The sequence below is a fragment of the Lactuca serriola genome, chromosome 3 (assembly GCF_051521515.1).
Source record: "Lactuca serriola cultivar US96UC23 chromosome 3, Lser_US96UC23_V15, whole genome shotgun sequence".
Taxonomy (NCBI): Eukaryota; Viridiplantae; Streptophyta; class Magnoliopsida; order Asterales; family Asteraceae; genus Lactuca; species Lactuca serriola.
Window position 1 is genome coordinate 254,989,401 of NC_136410.1, and position 16,553 is coordinate 255,005,953.

At 34.3% G+C, this 16,553-nt stretch overlaps 1 protein-coding gene across 1 annotated transcript in view; it reads right to left on the reverse strand.

Annotated features, from left to right (window-relative positions):
* LOC145093899 (WAT1-related protein At4g08300-like) overlaps positions 1 to 2,319 on the reverse strand; it is a 47,413-nt gene extending 45,094 nt beyond the window's left edge. Inside the window, exon 1 of the mRNA XM_079032142.1 lies at positions 2,188 to 2,319. The gene's annotated coding sequence lies outside the window, so the exon portion shown is untranslated. The remainder of the gene's footprint in view (positions 1 to 2,187) is intronic.
* Between the last annotated feature and the right edge of the window lie 14,234 nt (positions 2,320 to 16,553).

Here is a 16,553-nt window from a genome sequence, read left to right on the forward strand (position 1 = left end):
TTAAACCACATTGCTTATGGATTTATCTAGTGAGATTTAAGTACCATCACATACTAGTATGTCGAATGCATTAGGAACTATAACTCTTGACTTATTAATCGAGCTTGATTAAGGTGTGCAGGATAGCTTCGCCTTTAGGTTGTGCCTAGCATTTCTTACTTTTCTACCCAAGTAGGGATGAGCATATGGACCGGGGAACCGGACGGAATCGGTACCGGAACTGAAACCGACACCGGAACCAGAACCCGATGGAACCGGTCGGGCCGGGACCGGGACGTTATTTTTGTGGATTTTTGATACCGGGAACCGGTAGGAGCCGAAACCGATATAACCGGAACTGTATGATGCTATTTTTCGAGGACCGATTCCAACATTTGAAGACATGACAAGAACCGGTAGGAACTGGGAACCGGTAGAACCGTCGAGCCAGTTCGGTTCCTGATTTTGGCCGAAACCGGTTCCCAGGTCGGGTCCGGTTTCGGCCGGTTCAGTCCTTTTGCTCATCCCTATACCCAAGGTTACAATAACTTAGATTTGGTCTTTGCATTTATATAAGGTAAATTACTGAAATCGTCTCTATGGTTTTGTCAAAATTAAACGTTTGATCCCTAATTTTTTTTGCACTCCAATCGTCTATTTGGTTTGATTTTGTTGTGTTTTTCATCCTTTACATATATAGAGTTAGAGACCAAATGTGCAATTTGAACCAAACCATATGTACGAAAAACACAACAAAATCAAACCACATAGATGATCTAAGTGCAAAATCAAAATTAATGACCAAACATATCATTTTGACCAAACCATATGAATGATTTTAGTAATTCACACTTTATAAAATTATTAACTTTTTAGAAACATAAGGGTAACTATTTTATAAACGATTTAACTTCAAAAATTCTAAAACTTAACTTTTTATTTTTTTGTAGGTTTGTATCACATATATAAATAATATATCACTCTGGCACTAAGAAAAAAAAACGATAACAAATGGTATATATACAAATACAAAAAAATAAATAAATAAATTATTATCAAAATTAGAAACCAACTAAATAGAAGAACACCGGCACTGAATCATAAATAGTTAAATAGACTTCAAAACATCACAAAAAAATAATAATAAATAAATAAATAACTACATAAATTAACTAAGAAGATGACTAACTTTAGGCTACCCATCTCTATAATATTTGAGATTGCTTATTTAAAACAACTTATGTTTATTTATAAAAGTGTTTATTATTTATCCGGTGTAAAAATTGAATTTAAAAAAAAATGTTTGAATTAAATTATCCGATATCAAATTTAAATAAATTGATAAGTTATGTTTTAATGTTTGACAAACTCTTATTTTCTATATAATTAGGTGTGAAACACATATATTAATGGATTTATTATTAAAAGTTAAATATGAAATTTTACGAATTTGAGAAATTTGACTTTATAAGAAAAATGAGAAAATTTTTGAATTATTAAAATTAGCAAGATTGTAATATATATATATATATATATATATATATATATATATATATATATATATTACAAATTTACATATTAAATGTGGAATTTTAATTTAATAAAATGAAAAAATATAATAAAATGTCAAGTGGAAAATAAAAAATTCAATGATTCTAGAAAATAACATTTGTAAATAACATTTGTTCTAATGAAGGAGAAAAGGACGGTAAAAATATTTTGATTTGTTAGGAAGGATAATAAATTAGCTTGTCAAAAATTCCTTAAGCAAGTGAAACCGACTTATCAAAAATTCATAATTTAAATCAACAAGTGTTTATGAAATCTTTTTATCTAAACACCAAAAACTCCTTAAGTCCTTATTATGGGTGTTAAACCATAATAAATCAATAAAGAATTCAAAAAAGTAATTCCAAACACTCTATATTAACCAACACGTATGGAAACCAATAACATGATCGATTATCTTATGTGCAGCTATATCAAATAAAGATTAAGAGATTTTCCCTTTGACACGTTCAATAACCACAATAACTAAGACAATATATAGTCCATCATAATGAAACTATATAATTCAGATTCCAATCATCATGTCAGTAATTAAACTTTAAGGTGTACTATTGCAGAAAATGATTTATTGGAAAGTGATCAAAGTCATGAAAGGAGACTTACGCAAAAACATGATAATAATAATGAAACTGAACATACCAAGAAGCACACAGCTGTGAGAGCGAAATGACGTTAGCGTTCAACCCTGTGCGAAGGATGCAAAATTTCAAGAACACAAAAGAACTTTCTTTTTAATCTTATATCTTCGCCTCTCTCGTTCTCAATTTTCTTCCCATTAAAATAACATTTATTTGTTTGGTATTCTTCGTACTCGTAGGAGTTAGGATTCAGTCAACACACACTTGATTTGGTATTTATTAGAAAACTACCGAGATCTGTTGGCGAAAATTCTGTTACAAGAATATATATCATCATACATCAAAACAATATAAATATGACATCCTCTCAAAAACCCACGTGAATAAACATTATATATATATATATATATATATATATATATATATATATATATATATATATATATATATATATATATATATATATATATATATATATATATATATATAGTTAGGTTCATGTGAGACGGCTTACTCGGTCAGATGCATATCAAACAGGGTCTTACTCTCATAAACTTCGAAAATTCATATCTTCTTTATACGAACTCCGTTTTCGACGTTCTTTATATCCACGCGTAGGTGAGACTACGCTCTACAACTTCTTCATCCGACGTCCGTTTTCGCCTATCTTTTTATCGTTTTACTACTATTAACGAGATCTTTGATTCTCGTTTAGATTGTTTAGATCAACAATCACTCGATCTCGAATCGAGTATTCGGGCTGCATACTGCTAAATCGAAACTTCGGAATATCATAACTTCCTCATACAAAGTCAGATTTGGGCGTTCTTTTTATGCACGCTCTTGGTTTAACGATATCTACGACATTCGTTTAGATCACTAGGGCTAAATATCCCTCTAACGTAAATTTCACTTTTTACGTCATCTAGAGTTGTCGGTTCTGTTGCGAAACTTCGACAGGTCCTAACTTCTTCGTTATAACTCGGATTTCGGCATTCTCTATATATTCAAAAACCTCATTTCAACTACTACAACATTATACATAGATATCAGCTTTATCTAACATTTTATTTTGACGCTTATTTTTATTCTTAATTACATTAAGACACACAATTAAGCACAAAACACATAATACTAAAATAATACACTTTTATTATTTCAAAACGGGTTACAAAGGTTAACCTAGACTATTATATCAACATTAATGACAAGCCCAGAAACACAGGCGTTACAGTTTTGGTGCTTGATTCTTAGTGTTGGGGTTTTCTAACCCTTTTAGAGGTGATTAAGTGGAGTATTTGGTCCCTTCTCGAGTTGTGTTCTGGATCTGGACCTAAAGAGGTCCGGAGACCTTAACCCTTGGAGCTTAATGAGTCATTTTGGGAGTCATGATCTTGGAATGTCATTTTTGGGGCTAAATCACCATTTTGGACCATTTAGATGTTATATGTGTGTCAAGGTCCGAACTTTACATGATTATCATGCTTGGGGAGGCCAGATCTATGAGTGTATGGAACAGATCTGACCTTAGAAGTTGTTTTGAGTTTGTGCATGGCATGAACTCGCCGAGTCCGAAGAACAGACTCGGTGAGTAGTATGAATGTTGCCCGTTAATCACTCAGTGAGTGGACTTGTCGAGTTGGGGGAATGACTCGGTGAGTCAGGGAGAGTCAAGGGTCTGAGTTCAAGTTGGAACTCGCCAAGTTGTTCTTGAGACTCGGCGAGTTGAGTCGGGGTGGCCCCGCGATTCATGCCAGGTGGAACTTGTCGAGTCAAGGGAAGTACTTGACGTGCCAAGAGAGGATCCAAGAGAGTCAGTGGACACGTGTAGACTCACAGAGTCGCCCTAGTGCACTCGACGAGTCAGGTCAAAGTTCGACCGTTGACCTTGTTGACTTTTAGGGTTGAGTACAATTGTATTTATGAGAGTATTACTTTATGTGATTAGGCGGAGGCTAGATCACACTTCTTCCGAGTCAGATATTTACCGAGACATTGAGGTGAGTCTTCTCACTATACTTTACCTAGAGTGGTATTATGTGCGGACCAGAGGGTCTTATGTGTTACGTATGAGATTATGTACTATGTGTTATATGTATGTTGTATGATGTTCTAGACCGGGTCAGAGGGCCCAACGAGCTATGACCGGACCAGAGGGTCCAACGAACTACGGGACTGGAGGGTCCCGCTGAGACACATCGACCGGAGGGTCATATTATAGCCTCGAGTGGTGTATGTGCTGTATGTGGTATTTTGGGGAACTCACTAAGCATTTATGCTTACAGTTGTTGTGTTATGTGTTTCAGGTACCAGTGATGAGCACGAGAAGGCGCCAGCATGATTCGTACACACACACACACATTGGAGTTTTTTTTTGTAGAGATTTTGGGGTGATGTTTTGTGACAATATCATTTGATACAATGTGTTTGACATTATTTTATGAATGAATGAATGTTTTAAAAATGAAAAATTATTTTGAAAATTTACGTTGTTACAAGTTGGTATCAGAGCCTTGGTTTGAGGGATTCGGATGCATCTTCGGGCGTATCTGAACTCAAACTGAGGATTTGAGGAAAAATCTTAATAAGGAAGTAAAACCTTTGAAAAGAGTAAAAAAAGTTTTGAGACAAACAGAGCAGAGCCGTGTGTACGATCAGCCAGCGCCCAAACGGTGAATCCCCAAAAGTACCCTTACATTGTGTATTATGAGATATGTTATGTTATGCACGCTAGAGTAGGCTATGTATACATATTAGGACTAGAGTGGCCTAATTTGTGATGCCTTAGCCTAGGAGATTTCTGCTGCTGAGATGCTTTGAGAGCGAGTAGATAGCAGTCAGGAGCTCATGGGAGTAGAGTACTTGTAATCCAAGATCCAAGGAGGAGGACTTGGAGTGAATACTGATGCGGTGTGGTCAGTAGTATTGGGCCCGTACTACTGGAGACACCGGATCAATGGGCATTCCAAGTAAGAATCTTTTAGACAACGGAGGACAAGTAGGGTCGCGTCATCGAGTATGTGTATGCTCGATCGAGTCTCTGATAATTTTTTGTTGGATTAGTGTCTAAGTCCATAACTATTTTGGTATGTACTTGACCCGATTGTGCATGGTCCTTTTGGGTTGCCTTCACACTAGTGACTAGACAGGATGATTGTTGAGGAGAGAGGCTGGTTTATTGTTAAGAATAATAAATTAGGGTATAAATATGATTTGTTAATATATTATATGAATAATATATTAATTTGGAATCATATTATTAATTAGAGCTTAATCAGAAGTTAATTTAGAATTAATTTTGGGATTAAAGGAACTGACTGAAAGTGCAAGGGCTATTTTGTAATTATTCAATAGTTGAGGCTTTGCGCCATTGGATCACCTTTATTAAGGCTTGAACGAAAATCCTAGAAGGATATAGGAGTTTTCATCCAAGGGCTTAAGGAAAGGAGTCCATGGACTTGCTTAGTCCCTAAACTAAGGGATTAGGGTTTACACCTTGAAACCCTAGTTAGCCTTAAGTATAAATAGCACCTTAAGGCACTAAGATTTCGTCCAAGCCTTAGGAAACCCAAAAGGGACGAAATCTAGGGCAAGATACCCTTCTCTCCTCTCTCCTGTATTCATCCTTTCACCTAGTGTGTTTGTGAGCGATTAGAGGTACTACACATATGGTACTTGCTTTCAAGAGCTAAGGAAATTCAAGGAACTAGTTGTTATTGCTATATAACAATAAAAGGTATGTATTCTATTCTTTTATGTGAATTTCGGAAATAGTAGTAGCATGCCAGGCTTCTTTTTGTGTTCATAAAGTTGTATAACTAATGGTGAAAACATAGATCCAACTCTAGGGTTGCCTGCACACATAGGATTGTTTGTATAAAACCCATCAGTGGTATCAGAGCCATCAGTTTTTGTTTTCAAGTAGCTTTATTCAAATGTATGAACTTGACATATTAGGGTTTATGGCTAATAAACCCTGGAGGCTTGATTTTCGAAATTAGGGTTTCTAAACCCTAGATTTCGAAATTTTTGGTAAGATTTCCTAAACCTTTTTCTTTGGCCCCAAGATTTCGATTTTAGGGTTATATAACCCTATAATTTCGAAATTTCCTCTTTCCCAATGATTAGATCCTAAATTTTATGGATTTTGATATTGCCATATCTTGTAATTATCCTTCAAATGTTTAAATTTGGTAATTAAAGATTTTAAATATCTCATCCCATAATTTCAGATTCTAGGGGATTTAAGGGATTAGATTAAATTAATTGTTTAATTTAAAAGATATCCTTACCAAAATAAAAGATAATTGTCAAATTAATTAGATAATCATTTCCTTACGTGATAAACTTGATTTATTTGAATTATTTGATAGATTATCTTGCAAGAAATTGAATTAGGTCATATTTAGATAATTACTAATTAATTGATTAATTATTATTATTTGTAATTTGATCTAAAATGTTCTTGCTTATGTTTTGAAAAGTTTCAAAACTTGCCCTCAAGTTTTGGAATTTAAATTGTTTGATTAAAAGGTTTAATTTTGAAAAAGTCTAAATTCTAAAACCCTAATATTGAAAAGTTCAAATTACACCCTTATGGTTTTATTAAATTAATTAAGTGTATAATTAAAAGAGAGTTAATAAATCCATAATGATATGGTTTATATTTAATTAAATTAAAAGTGTAATTTATAAAATTAACCACCTAGTACTTTAAAAGTGTAAAATACACCCTTATACTGTGTATAACATTAAAAGTCTAATGTTATATATGTATAACTTAAATGCCAGTCTTACCGTTAGTAGGCCTCATTCACAAAGCCAATCTATAAGGGGGGGGGGGGTATAAGGTTATGGCCTATAAAATGGCCGTTTAATGGGTGTCCACTCTCACCCACCGCTTCCTTGATTGGTGGAGGGTCGTTAGCCGAACGGGTAGGATAGGGCAAACCCTTTCCATTAAAAGTATAATGAAGTATAAAGTAACTAAATGTTTTATAAAATTCCCAATCTTAGTTACTTTAGGCAAAAAGTGAATTGATGCAATTCCATGAAATTGCACTTTGTGCCCTTACGAAGATGTTAGTGGAGCGCGTGTGGTTAACCGGTACACTAAATGGCTCTAAGAAAAGGTAGCAAATGGTGACTCAATGTTTGTCATAGTTCGGTGGAGCGTGTGTGGCACATCGAATAGATGACTGTAACATTGGGGGCACCATGTAAGTTTGCATGGTTATTCATACCCTGTTTTGTGATCCTCGGCATCCCAGTCACAAATCGAGGGGCATATCGAGATTTAAACATGCCATTGAAATGTTCAATGAATCTCAAAAGATCTAGGAATTTTCAATAGATTTAAAACTTAAATTTCTTTTTCGTTTTTCATGGTGGAAATCAGTGAATCGTCATTCACTTACCTTCAAATTTTCTGCAATTTGGGTTACGGCATCCCTCTCCCAAGGTGTAAATTATTGTGTTGGATCCTAGCCTCGATGTTCCATTTGGGTGTTACATCGAGGATTCTAATCACTTAACTTGAATTTTCTCCTGTTTTGTAGATGTCAAAGTATTACAGTTATGGTCTTCCTAAATCCCGTGGAACAAGCTTCCCACATGAAGATGATATTCCGCGATATGATCGAGGAACAAGAGATCATGCTTTACTACCTCCACCTCTTCCAATTATTCTCCCTGACCCATAATTTTGAAGGCTTGAAAAGTTCAAGCTCTCTCAAGCCCTTTTGGAAAGTAAACATGGGAAACCTATGTGTGTACACGTCTTAGAGATGAAGTCACACATTGAAAGGTTAAGGATGTTGGGTGTCGAGATTTCAGGTAAGTTGGCTGTTGACTGGGTTCTTCAGTCGCTTCCTGAATCATATAGTGAGTTCGTTGGAGAGTACTATATGATGGATCATGACGTGACCCTCATTGATTTGACCTATTTGCTTATAGCTGTTGAATCAAAAATGATTTGGCGAGCCGGTCGAGCAAATTTGTATGGTAAATCAAACTCCCAAACTTCAATGGATATTGAAAATGGTGACATTGGAGATCCAGAAAAGGTAGATTCTGAGATAGTTCCATGTGCCATTTCAAAGGAATCCATTTGCTTTTATTGCCAAGAGAATGGGCATTGGAAATGAAGCTGCCCTATTTACCTAAGAGATCTAAGAGATGGGAGAGTCAAAACGTGTGACTCTACTTTAGGTAAGATCCATTAACTAACTCTTTTAAGTTCCTATTCTAGATTCTTGATACATGATGTGATAAGATTACATTTGGATGTTTTGTAGGATCAAAGAAAAAAAAGGAAGCTTAAAGGAAGAAGTGAGCTGAATCTAATCGTGAAGAAATGGATTTTGATCACATTGCTTGAAGATTAGATTCTTAAGCTAATACTTGGAGTTAGAATAGATTGCTTAGGAATATGTAACAACATAGTTTTTCAATTGAATTGCATTGTAAGGACAAATTTTTCCGCAATAAAATAAATTTTGATTTTATATTATTTATTTATCCTTGCAATGGCGTGTATGGAAAATTGATGTTTGTAAGTTTCTATTATTAACAATAATGGATTTGATTCTTAATTATGTTATTTGTGGAAAGGTCAAGAATTTACCAAATAGGGAAAGTTTCTCATCGCCCAAATTTCAATTGGACAGAAACTTGGAATCATACAACTTGGTTGCATGATGAATGAGAAATTTCATATTTGGAAATTAGACTAATTCATTGACAAAGTGTCAAGTGAAGGACTAGGAGATCGAGTACACAAGGTTGTGTGTGTTGGATTAGTGTCTAAGTCCATAATTATTTTGGTATGTACTTGACCCGATGGTGCATGGTCCTTTTGGGTTGCCTTCACCAAAGCAACTTGATTGGAGAAATAAATAGAGAGAGAGGTTATTATGATTTATTAATATGTTATAAGAATAATATATTAGAGGATAAATCATATTTTTTTAATTAATAATGGTCAATAATTAATTAAGAATTAATTTTGTGATCAAATGTAATTAATTAAACTAGAGGGGCTGAATTGTAATTATGTGATAGTTGCAAAATAGGGCAATGGTTATCCTTGTTAAAGGATGGACGAATTCAAGGATAAGGATATCCTTAAAATCATCCAAGGTCCAAGAGATAGGGGTTTTCAAGGCTTATCTTATGGTTGCTTGATGGGCAAGTAACTAGATAAGGATAAGGACTGAAACCCTAATCCCAACCCTATATAAAGACCCCTAAGGCCTTAGGATTTCGTACACTTGATCCCTAGAGCATCTAAGGATGAATTTCTACCTCTCTCCTCTCTCTTTATACCTTCTCCACTTGCTTATGGTGTTTGTAAGCCATTAGAGGAGTGACACTTGTGACTTTAAGCCTTCCAAAGTCAATTTAAGGAGATTTGGGATTGTTATTGCTACATAACAATCAAGGTAATATCTTAAACCTAATTATATGTTAATATTGATTCCCATATGCTAGAATTAGGGTTTATAGCCTTGGATAACTTGCATGTACAATAGAGAAACCTAGATCCAAGCATTAGGGTTTGTATGAGCACATAGGATGTCTTAAGACCAAAATCCATCAGTGGTATCAGAGCCTAGACTGGTTTCAATTGTATTGATGCATTGTATATCTGAAAAATTCGATTTTTGATGTTCTGGAGGCTGGACTCGCCGAGTCCATAGCTGAACTCGCCGAGTCCATGCAGACTCGACGAGTCAACTCGTCAGATGGGGATATCTTCGCGATTTCTTGCTGTTTTTTCTTATGGATAGTTACCTTATCATATTAGATCAATATAAATCCGATCTTATGATATATTTGACTATATTCTTGATCTAATTGAAGATATTTATCAATTAATAAGATAATTGTTTCCTTATGTGATAATTGATTAATTATATTGACTAAATTGATAAATTGTTTTGCAAGAAATCATTAAATAAATCAAATATGGAAAATTATGTGATTAATTGTTAATTTAGATTATTTGTTATTTGATCCTTGTTGTTATGCAAAGTTTCATATTTTCCCCTTAGGTTTTATAGTTTAAATTTGAACCCAAAAATTTTGTTGTTTTGAAATTTAAATAGTTAAAACCCTAATGTTTTGAAAAAGGTTTCAAAACTTGCCCTCAAGTTTTGAAATTTAAATTTTGATTAAATGGTTTAATTTTGATGCATATTTAAATTCTAAACCCTAATGTGTTGAAATGTTTCAAAACTTGCCCTCAAGTTTTGGAATTTAAAAGTTGATTAAAAGTTTAATTCGGAATGTTAAATTCTAAAACTCTAGTATAGTTTTGAAAAAGTTCAAATCACACCCTTATGGCTTTATTAATTAATTAAGGTGTATAATTAAAAGAAGTTTAATAAATCCATAAAAAGTTTTGGTTTACAATTTAATTGAATTAAAGGTATAATTATTAAATTTGACCACCTAGTATTTTAAAAGTGTAAAATATACCCTATACTATATATAACATTAAAAAGTCTAACATTATATATATGTATGAGTAAAAGTCAGTCTTACCGTTAGTAGGCCTCATTCACGAAGCTGGTCTATAAGGGGTGTTTAAGGAAATTGCCTATAAAATGACGATTGAATGGGTATCCACTCTTACCCACCGCACTCTTGACTAGTGGATGGTCGTTAGCCGAACGGGTAGGATAGGACGAAACCTTCTATTATAAGTATAATGAATTACTAAAGTAACTAAATGTTTTTCAAATTCCCAATCTTAGTTACTTAGGCAAAGTGAATTGATGCAATTCCATGAAATTACACTTTGTACCCTTGCAAAGATGTTAGTGGAGCGTGTGTGGTTTACCGGCACACTAAATGGTTCTAAGCAAAGGTAGCAAAGGGTGACTCAATGTTTGTCATAGTTCGGTGGAGCGTGTGTGGTTTACCGGCACATCGAATAGGTGACTGTAACATGTGAGGGCACCATGTAAGTTTGCATGGTTATTCACACCCGCTTTGTGATCCTCGACATCCCAGTCACAAAAAAAAGGGGCATATCGAGATTTAAACATGCCATTGAAATGTTCAATGAATCTCAAAGGATCTAGGAGTTTTCATAGATTTAAAACTTAAATTTCTTTTTCGTTTTTCATGGTGGAAATTAGTGAATCGTCATTCACTTACCTTCAAATGTTCTGCAATTTGGGTTACGGCATCCCTCTCCCAAGTTGTAGAATATTGTGTTGGGTCCTAGCCTTAGTATCTCATTTGGGTGATTTACTAAGGACTCAATCAATTAACTAACTTGAATTCGTTTTCTCCCGTATTGTAGATGTCAAAGTTCGACAACTATGGTTTTCCCAAATCCCGTGGAACAAGCATTCCACATGAAGATGATATTCCACGATTCGATCGAGGAACAAGAGATCATACTTCACTTCCTCCTCATCCTCAAATTATTCTCCCTAACCCACAAGTTCAAATTCTTGAAAAGTTCAAGATCACTCAAGCCCTTTTGGCAAGTAAACATAAAGATGGAAAGTCGGTGTGTGCACACGTCCTAGGGATGAAGTCACACATTGATAGGTTAAGAATGTTAGGATCCGTTGTCTGTGAGGAAATGACTGTTGATTGGGTTCTTCAGTCACTTCCTAACTCATATAGTGAGTTCATAAGAGAGTACTATATGATGAACCGCGATGTGACCCTTATAGATCTCACCTATATGCTTATTGCTGCTGAATCAGAAATGGTTTGGCGCAATAGAAAAGCAAAGTTGATTGGTGAATCTGTCTTCAAGACCTCTATGGATATAGATAATGGCAATGAAAGACATGCTATGATCGAAAAGTTTGATCATAAGATAAAGGCAATGTTTGAATTAGTTCCATGTCATGTTCCAAAAGATTCAATTTGCTTTTATTGCCAAGAGAAAGGGCATTGGAGACGAAGCTGCCCCATTTACCTAAGAGATCTAAGAGATGGGAGAGTCGAAACGTATGGCTCTAATATAGGTAAAATCCATTGACTAAATCTTTTAAGCTTCATTCTAGATTCTTAATACATAATGTGATAAGATTACAATTGATGTTTTGTAGAATCGAAGAAAAGAAAGGGAGCTTAAAGGAAGAAGTGAGCAGAATCTAACCATGAAGGAATGGATTTCGATCGCATTTCTTGAAGATTAGATTCTTAAGCTACTACTTAGAGTTAGAGTTGTTGGCTTAATGTCTAAGTCCATAACTATAATTGGTAAGACTTGACCCGACCCGGCATGGTCCATTTGGGTTGCATGGCATCATGCACTTGGATAGACTATAATGAGAGAAATAAGACACTTATGGTTATTAATATATTATAAGTTCTAGTATATTAATAATAAGAATAATAAGATTATTTAATTAGTATTGATCAAGAATTAATCTAGGATTAATTAAGTGATCAAAAGAAGACTAATTAAATATATGGGTTGATTGTGTAAATCATCCATACTTGTATAGTGGGCTAATGCTCCATGGATAATCAAGTTGGGCTAAAACCCATAGGATGGTCCATGGATGCTCCATGGTGTATTTGAACCCATGGATCCAAGGAAATGGAAAGTCATGACAATTAGGGTTTACCCTAATTGTAACACTATATAAAGATCTTATTCTTGACAAAATCGGTGACTAGTGTGTGAATATGAAGGGCTAGCCGATTTCATGAAGTGTAGATTTCTCTAAAGTTATTCCAAGTGTATTTGGTGTTTTGTGAACCATTTGAGGTGTCACACTTGGGGCACTAGGCACTCAAGCTTCATGAAGACTTTCTACATGAAAGAGGTATGTATTCTATCTTGTTACACTCATTATTTTGTATGCTAGATTAGGATAATACCTTCGAAGTTCTTATTTGCATGTACAATAGAGAAAACATAGATCCAAGGTATTTAGGGTTGCATGTACACTTAGAAGTGTTAGAATGCTCAAAACCCAACAGTGGTATCAGAGCCTAGGCTTGTTTTCTTGTTATACTTGCAAAAGAAGCTGGAAAATCGAGTTTTGATGATGTCTGCCCAGCAGACTCGCCGAGTCCATGAATGAACTCGCCGAGTCCAAGGCAAAAAGCATCCAACTCGCCGAGTTGGTTCATGCACTCGACGAGTTGGACCCCCAGACAACATAAATTCGACTTTTTTGGCTGGAATTGGACTAGGAACATTACCCTAAGATGTTTTTGAACTTATAAACTTGTTTTTGATGTGGTAATGTTCATGCTAATCCAATTTCAAAGATAATTGTCAATAGATTCATGTTTTGTATTAGTTTAAGGTTTAGACTAATTACATGTAAAAGTTTGATTTGAATTATCTTGTTCTTATGAGTTGCTTAGATTAATAGAAAAGTTGAGTGAAATAGTTGTTTTCAATCCAAATTAATCTAAGAGTTGATTCTAAAATGTGTTTTTGTAACTTGTCCTCAAGTTATATGAAAAGTCACATTTAAGTTTCATAAAACTCATAATAGTTGGCAAAGGTTACAAAAATGAAGAGTCTAGTTCTAATTAAATGGTGTTATGACTCCATAATTTGTCCTCAAGTTATGGATGACCAAGTGTCTCTTCATTAAATAATAAATTAAAAATAAAAGTGTAACCTTAATTAATTCCATAAGTTATAAAATAAAGAAAAGTTAATTCTTCTATTAGTTTAAAGTCTTCCATAACTTGTCCTCAAGTTATGGAACTTGAAGAGTTTTTGGATTAAAACTACTTTAAACACATAAGTTATGGAATTAATTAGTTTTGAAAAGTTTCAAAACTTGCCCTCAAGTTTTGGAATTTGAAAAGTTTTCACTTATGAATACTTTAATTCCAAGTTAGCCCTTAGAATTTTAAAGAGTTAAAATTCAACCCTTATACTTTATAATATTATAAGTTAATAATATATATATATATATATATATATATATATATATATATATATATATATATGTTTAAGAGTAAAGTCAGTCTTACCGCTAGTACGCCTCATTCACGAAGCCGGTCTATAAGGTGGGTATAAGGTTTTTGCATATAAAATGGCAACTTAATGGGTGTCCACTCTCACCCACCGCTTGCTTGACTGGTGGAGGGTCGTTAGCCGAACGGGTTTGACAGGACTATAATTCTCCCTTCATTAAAAGTATTAATGATAAATACTAAGTAACTAAACTCTTAATAATACCCAATCTTAGTTACTTAGGAAAAATGTGAATAAGGTGCTAATCCATGAAATTACACTTTGAACTTTGTTTTAAGTCGGTTAGTGGAGCGTGTGTGGTTAACTGACACACTAACTCGTATTTAACAAGGTAGGCAAAGGGTAACTTAATGTTTATCATAGTATCGATGGAGCGTGTGTGGTTAACCGGCACATCGATTGAGGGGCAAACACTTAAGGGTACCAAGTAATTTGCATGGTTACTTCACACCTTGTTTTGTGATCCTCGGCATCCCAGTCACAAAACCTGAAGGGCACACTCGAGATTGAAACATGCCATTGAACAGTTCAATGAATCTCAAGGATCTAGGAGTTTCAAAAAACCAATTAAAACCTAATAATATATTTCGTTTATCTTGGTGGAAATTTGTGAATCGTCATTCACCTACCTTCAAATATTTTATAGCTTCGATTACGGCATCCCTCTTCTAAGTTATAAAATAGTTTGTAGGGTCCTAGCCTTAATATTTCATATTGGGTGTCATATTAAGGACTTAAGATCAACTATCTTGAATATCTCCCAAAAACATGTCTGGTTTAGACATGTATGATCTTCCCAAATCTCTTGAAACAAGCTTTCCTAAATGAAGATGATGTCCCTTGGAAATCATCCTTCATTCACCTCCTCCAATTATTCTCCCTAACCCACAAGTTCTTGAAAAGTTTAAGGTCACTCAAGCCGAATTGGCAAGGAAAGGTCTAGGTGTGGTCACGTCTTGGAGATGTAGTCACATATTGACAAGCCGGGAGAGTTGGGTGTCAAAGTCTTGAGAAAGTTGGTGGTTCAATCACTTTCTAAGTCACATAGTGAGTTCCTTTGGGACACCTATGAAACAGACTATGACAAGACCCTTAATGATCTTATCTATTTGATAAGATCAACTTCCTAAAACTTTATGGACATTGACAATGATGACATTGGATATCTAGTAAAGCATTCTCTTCCCAATGGAAAGGAACGGCCATAGTCAACTCGGTTGACCAAATGGTAAAGAGAAAAACTAATTCTGTGATAGTCCCGCGTACCATTATCAAAGGGTCCATATGTTTATATTTCCAAAGGAAGGGACATTGGTTATGAATCTGCCAAATTTACCTAAGGATGTTGAAGTCAATAAGTTTGACTCTACTTCAGGTAAAGTCCACTATCTAACTCTGCTAAGTTTCTAATATGAGATTCTTGATACATGATGTGACTGGGTCACATGTTGATGTTTTAAGAATCAAAGAAAATTAAAGAAACTTAAAGAAAGAATATGCTGAATCTGATCGCATAGATGGATTTCTATCTCATAGTTTGAAGATAGGATTCTTAAGCTACTTCTTAGGAGTTATGAGATATTGCTTAGGAATAGATAACAACAAGTTTTCATATGGATTGTAAGGATAAGTTTTTCCGCAAAGTTTTAAAATAAAAGAAAAAATTTTGATTTTATTTATTTTAAAATATCCTTACAATGGCATTTGAGGAAAAATTGTTGCTTATATGATTCCATTAATAGCAAGAGTGGAAATATGAAATTGATTCTTTCATTTGTGGTAATGTCTAAATTTACCAAACAAGGAAAGATTCTCATCACCCAAGTTTCAATTGGACCGGAACTTGGAATCATGCAAGTTGTATAGCATGATGAATGAGAACTTTCAAGTATTGGAAAATTAAGACTAATTACTCGGTCACATGGATGTGTGATTCAAGTAAAGGACTAATGGATCAAGTACACATTCTTGTGCACTGATTAAGTCCACCACAAAAGATTGATAAGATTATTCGTCATAGTTTACTAAAGCTCAGTAAACATGATTATACTTACAAGCTTAAGTGTAACTCTGAGACATTGGAAAAGAGGTTCCAATGTATGGCAGAGCGAATAAGAAGAATCAAATTAGGCAGAAGGATAAAAGTTTCTCAAATCTAAAAAGATGGGAGAGTACTTTAGTATCAGTTTTTGTGATCATCTTAATGATTAAGAAACGATAGCACAATTAGTTCTCTAAGGAAATCTTAGTGCATTCTTATGGCTAAGAAGAGGAACTTGAATTGTTGGAATGGTTAAATCAAGAAGATGAGTCATACTTCGTTCCAATACAAGTCTTAGAGTCATACTCCAAGATTGTAATTTGAGTGACATGTCTTAAAGAAGGTTTAAAACACTTGTCAAATGTAAGAGTAAAAGTTTTCTACTCTTGTACATTTGAAATTG